This window comes from Berghia stephanieae, unplaced genomic scaffold, assembly GCF_034508935.2.
Source record: "Berghia stephanieae isolate SIO BIC M18660-M18661 unplaced genomic scaffold, UCSD_Bste_1.3 scaffold5642, whole genome shotgun sequence".
Taxonomy (NCBI): Eukaryota; Metazoa; Mollusca; class Gastropoda; order Nudibranchia; family Aeolidiidae; genus Berghia; species Berghia stephanieae.
This window is the reverse complement of record NW_027627114.1, coordinates 1-5,481: the sequence shown is the minus strand read 5'-3', so window position 1 is coordinate 5,481 and position 5,481 is coordinate 1. Positions and strand designations below refer to the sequence as shown.

The window sequence follows — 5,481 nt, the reverse complement described above, 5'->3', positions numbered from 1 at the left end:
AATAATCTTGCCCAAGGGAAAAAAACGAAAGTGCCCAAAGCAAGGCTCGAACCCGGGACCTTCCGGGTCACAGTGCAGTGCTTAACCACTCAGCCACTTTGCCGTCTGTGGTGTTACAACAAGTTGCAAATTTTACTTTTATAATAGATTATTTTCTTTCATCAATGTTTTTTTTTTAAATCATTATTTAACTGTGTTTTCAACTCTTTATTCATTTAAGGCTTTGATTGAGTCTCTGGAGGGCAAGCAAGGAAAACCTCGTCTGAAGCCCCCGTTCCCTGCTGATGTAGGCGTGTTTGGTTGTCCCACGACTGTGGCCAATGTGGAGACTTGCTGTGGCTCCAGATATCTGCCGACGCGGTGGGGAGTGGTTTGCCAGTTTTGGTTGTGACAGGAACAGGGGTACCAAGGTGGGTTGGATTTTGTGTTGTGTGTTGTATTTGGAATATATGTCAAAGTGACACTAGGCTGCTAGAAGCTGTGGACTGTAAAAGGTAATTAACAAAAATGGATATAACAGCTTCAAAAAAGAACAAAATACCAAACATGGAACACCTCGGGATCAAACCCGTTCTTCAGCCAGCAACAAAAAGCAAATAAAGACATGAATACATTACTTAATTCCAGATAGACGACAGAGATTTATTAAGGTCCTCTATGTATATGTTATAATAAAGCTAACTTGACTAACCATTATGACTTTTACTGTTTTAAGATGCTTTGGACAAATCCTGTCATAGGAATTGAAGGAGTATTTTTTGTTGTTTTTTTTTTTTTTTCTTTATTAGTCTGATGTCTTCGTAAAAGCAGGGGTTGTTTAATTCTAAATATTGCAATTACAATAACATGTTAAAAATATATGAGAAAATCAGCAGAAAAAAAATAGAATTTTTTTGTGGAAAATATATGAGAAAACTACCCGAAATGTTCAATAAAAGAAGAAAAAAAATTATTTTCTTGTATGATCGAAGTAGAAACAAGTGGGTTGTTTTTTTTATTGGGCTAAGTTGCATGATTGTTTTGTGCTAGTATTTGGTCCTTGGTTTAACCTTATTTTATCTACTTTCTGTGGGATTAAACCATGACCTGGAGTTTACTTTAATTATTTTGCTTTGTACCTGCAAGAACGTGACAAAAATAATACAATTATTTTATTTATTTTTTTAAATTCTAGTTATTCAAAATTTCTGGTCACGTCAACAACCCTACAACAGTGGAAGAGGAGATGTCCATAAACCTGAAGGAATTGATAGAACTCCACGCTGGGGGAGTCATCGGTGGCTGGGACAATCTGCTGGCCGTCATCCCAGGTGGCTCATCCACTCCCCTCATTCCCAAAGAGTAAGTGTTTGTGAGATATTGGGACGCCGTCATCCCAGGTGGCTCGTCCACTCCCCTCATTCCCAAAGAGTAAGTGTTTGTGAGATAGTGGGACGCCGTCATCCCAGGTGGCTCATCCACTCCCCTCATTCCCAAAGAGTAAGTGTTTGTGAGATAGTGGGACGCCGTCTGAGATAGTGGGACGCCGTCATCCCAGGTGGCTCGTCCACTCCCCTCATTCCCAAAGAGTAAGTATTTGTGAGATAGTGGGACGCCGTCATCCCAGGTGGCTCATCCACTCCCCTCATTCCCAAAGAGTAAGTGTTTGTGAGATAGTGGGACTCCGTCATCCCAGGTGGCTCATCCACTCCCCTCATTCCCAAAGAGTAAGTGTTTGTGAGATAGTGGGACGCCGTCATCCCAGGTGGCTCATCCACTCCCCTCATTCCCAAAGAGTAAGTGTTTGTGAGATAGTGGGACGCCGTCATCCCAGGTGGCTCATCCACTCCCCTCATTCCCAAAGAGTAAGTGTTTGTGAGATAGTGGGACGTCGTCATCCCCGGTGGCTCATCCACCCCCCTCATTCCCAAAGAGTGTTTGTGAGATAGTGGGATGCCGTCATCCCAGGTGGCTCGTCCACTCCCCTCATTCCCAAAGAGTAAGTGTTTGTGAGATAGTGGGACGCTGTCATCCCAGGTGGCTCATCCACTCCCCTCATTCCCAAAGAGTAAGTGTTTGTGAGATATTGGGACGCCGTCATACCAGGTGGCTCATCCACTCCCCTCATTCCCAAAGAGTAAGTGTTTGTGAGATAGTGGGACGCCGTCATCCCAGGTGGCTCATCCACTCCCCTCATTCCCAAAGAGTAAGTGTTTGTGAGATAGTGGGACGCTGTCATCCCAGGTGGCTCATCCACTCCCCTCATTCCCAAAGAGTAAGTGTTTGTGAGATAGTGGGACGCCGTCATACCAGGTGGCTCATCCACTCCCCTCATTCCCAAAGAGTAAGTGTTTGTGAGATAGTGGGACTGCTGACAAGGGAGACATTGTATCCAGATCCTGGAAAATATTAACAAGAAATGGATTGAGTAGGAAAGTGCCAGAAGACAACAGAGAATAAAAACTTCGCTGCGGTAATGGGGGCTCGAACCCACGACCTTACTGGTACGACAACTTCACAGTATTTACCGTATGAGATATTCACGACCCCACTCATACGGTAGAGTCACAATCTCCCTGGCCAGATGGAGTTGTCGTACCAGTAAGGTCGCGGATTCGAGCCCCCATCGCCGCCGCGAATTTTCTATTCTATATTGTCTTCTGGCACTTTCCTACTCACTTCATTTCTTGTTATTATCAACATAAGTGCCTGATCCACTCACTGCTCTGAATTTGAAAATACTCTTTGCTGCTCACATTCTCTCATGTCACTCAGGTGTCAACTGAGTAAATGACTGCATGATCAATAACCGTATTTTGTCCTTTTAAAAGTCAGAGGGGGGAAAAATATGATGATAGGGCCTGACAAACGTTATGTCTCGTCTTACTGGGGTTTTTTTTTTCTCTTTTTGGTTTGGGACATCTTGTAAAGCACTTTGGGCACTTAAAGTGGATATTGTGTTATACAAAAACTGAAACTATTGATTTTTTGTGATTTTAAAACAAAATTTTTTTGGTTGTTGGGTTGGGTTGTTTTTTTCGTTTTTTTATTTTATTTTTTATTTGTTCTTTTGCCTTTTTTGTTAGTTTTTGGGTTTTTTTTCACCTTTCCATTTCCTGTGATTTGTTCAATTGTATTCACCAGTGTGTGCACAGATGTCATCATGGACTTTGATGATTTGATACGGGCTCAGACAGGTCTGGGAACGGCTGCCATCATCGTCATGAATAAACAGTCTGATATTGTCAGGTGTATTGCCAGGCTCATTGATTTTTACAAGCACGAAAGTTGTGGCCCGGTAGGCAGATTTACTACTTTTTTTTTTAAACCTACATTGGAATTTTTTTTTTTTTTAATTTTAAAGTAAGGGTCAGGATATGGGGGTCCCGATAGTTCAGTTGGTAGAGCACTCGCTTCTCACGCAAAGGGACTGTGATTGATCCTGGATGCAGTCGAGATTTTTTACTGACATCCCTGTCCACCCAGCAGTGAATGGGTGGCTGAGTCTGTTAGATTTACTAGCGTCTTATCTAAAGGATAGCAAGCAATTGCTATTGTCCGTTTAACACTATAGAAACTGGGATAAACTCTGGCTCCATGGGCCATATGGCTCTGAAAGACTACTTAATGGTCAGGATTGCTCAGTTGGCAGACTGTTCATCCAGGGTCAGTTGAGCATTTTTCTAACCCATCTGGCGAACCAGCTGTGATTGGGTAGCTTGGTCTTTCAGATTTGAGGGAAAGTACTTTGCGATAGACTAGTGTCCTGTCCAAAGGATAGCAGACAATTATTACTGGCTGTATAGCACAACTGAAACTGGAATAATTCCATGGTTTTTTTTTTTTGACATGCGGCTGGCTCTAAGAGACTTTTTTTTTCTAAGCCAATTTTTTAGGTACAAATGATCATGAAAGAAAAATACCCTGAGGTCTTAGTGCAAAGTGCTTGAGTTTGTTTTCTTACTCAAATTCTTCTGAAGATTTCCGCAATGTAAAGTAGTCCATTTTAACCGATGATCAGAATTATTTTCAGATTATTTGTAGGGCAGAAATGATTATATCTAATTATTAATTGGAGGTTGATTTATTTTCATATTTGTTTTTTTTTTTGGTGTTTATTTTCAGTGCACACCATGCAGAGAAGGGGTTGGCTGGATGATGAAAATCATGCACAGATTCCGTAAGTTTATATTTACTTTCAAGGTTGCCAATTTTCCATATATTTATGGAAATCAGTATGTTATAAACCCTCTGTATATTTTCCAATCACCTGCTAAACGGAATTTTTTAAAAAGTAAGTACGTCATATCTTTCTAGAGTTCAGTGCTCAGCATAAAAGTTCAGTAAATTTTTACCTCCTGAGTTGGCAACCCCTTTGTTTTACTTAATTTTGTTCACGTATCTATCATTTCCAATGGAGTTATTGGTCATGTTAAAACATTTATTGTTGTTGTACTAGAAGTAGTAGGACTGATAATTTGATAATATAATTTGACTTTTTCATCAATTTTGCTCAGTTTGGGATAGAAGAGGTAGAGATGTTGCTTGTTGTATTGTCTAGACTTTTATCTTGGAATCAACTCTTATAGTATAATGTGATTGCCTTCCTTTGCCAGATTTTTTTCAGATTATTCTTCTTTTTTTTCTTTTTTTTTTTACTTTCAAACATAAGATGCTATTTACTAGTACTATACAATACAATAAAAAAGTAGTAAGTAGATGAATAAGCCTGATGAAGGACTTACCTTGTACCATTCCACTAATGATCGTCATTGTTTTGTTAAGTCCCCTTAAAAACACATCCTCTTTTCTGGGGCAGTGTGGCTCAGCAGTTCTGTCTTTGCCTCATACCCAAAAGGTACCGAGTTCGACTATCCACCTTGATGCCAGGGTTATTCCAGTCTTCCCTTGGAATAGACCATAAAGACAAAATTCCCCTTGGGGATGAGTAAAGGACATTTTTTTTAAATTCATCTTTAAGAGTCTCACTCATCATATTTTGTTGACAAAGGGAAACCCAAAGCATCCACATCATCTGTCTTCGTGAATGAAATGGAAGATCCTATTTCACTTTTTATATTTATTGTTAGCCGTAGGATGAATGAGTGAAATTTTAGTTGGGTTTTTTTTGGGGGTTTTTTCTGTTGTTTTTTTTAGATAATTTAGATTTGTCTTTCAAAATAATGATTGATTTCACCCCCTTCAGAGACTGGCAACGCCCATGCTAATGCTAATGAGATTGATATGCTGTACGAGCTTAGCAAGCAGATTGAAGGACACACTATCTGTGCTCTGGGAGATGGAGCCGCCTGGCCTGTACAGGTTTGTGTTACATGTTTTGATTCATACGCATCCCATTTCAATTTGATTACTCTCCAGCACGGTTTCCTCAAACTCTGCGGACATGCAAAAAAGTTAGAAGAAACCGTAGTTCGAGGAAACCATGCCTTGCCAAAACAACTTGAGAGAGATGGGGGGGGGGGGGGGGGGGGGGGGGGGGGG

The 5,481-nt window shown here is 40.7% G+C and overlaps 1 pseudogene across 1 annotated transcript; it reads left to right on the top strand.

Moving 5' to 3' along the window:
* The first annotated feature begins 93 nt into the window (after positions 1-93).
* LOC144962053 (NADH dehydrogenase [ubiquinone] flavoprotein 1, mitochondrial-like) lies at positions 94-5,301 on the top strand (annotated as a pseudogene). Its single transcript, XR_013643359.1, has 5 exons — positions 94-410; positions 1,175-1,341; positions 3,124-3,277; positions 4,105-4,159; positions 5,186-5,301. The product of XR_013643359.1 is annotated as an NADH dehydrogenase [ubiquinone] flavoprotein 1, mitochondrial-like (transcript).
* Positions 5,302-5,481: the final 180 nt, after the last annotated feature.